Below are 310 nucleotides of genomic sequence, written 5' to 3'. Positions count from 1 at the left end.
GCCCACCACCACACCTGGCTAGTTTTTATATTTTTAGTAGAGATGGGGTTTCACCACGTTGGCCAGGCTGGTCTGGAACTCCTGGCCACGGCCTCCCAAAGTGCTGGGATTACAGGCATGAGCCACTGTGCCTGGCTGTTAACTAGTTTTATTAAACCCTACAAGCTCTAAAACATGAGACAAGGCTTTCCAGAGTAAATGGAATGATAAAAAGGTAAAATTCCCTGGAAGTCTGTTTTCACCAACTTGCAAAAAGTGAAAGAGCTGATTTCTTTCTGTTTATTCTTTTTTTTTTTCTTTTTTTTTTTTT

The sequence above is a fragment of the Colobus angolensis genome, unplaced genomic scaffold (genome assembly GCF_000951035.1).
Source record: "Colobus angolensis palliatus isolate OR3802 unplaced genomic scaffold, Cang.pa_1.0 Scaffold107, whole genome shotgun sequence".
Classification (NCBI taxonomy): Eukaryota; Metazoa; Chordata; class Mammalia; order Primates; family Cercopithecidae; genus Colobus; species Colobus angolensis.
The sequence above is the reverse complement of the archived record's forward strand: the minus strand, read 5'-3'. Positions refer to the sequence as shown.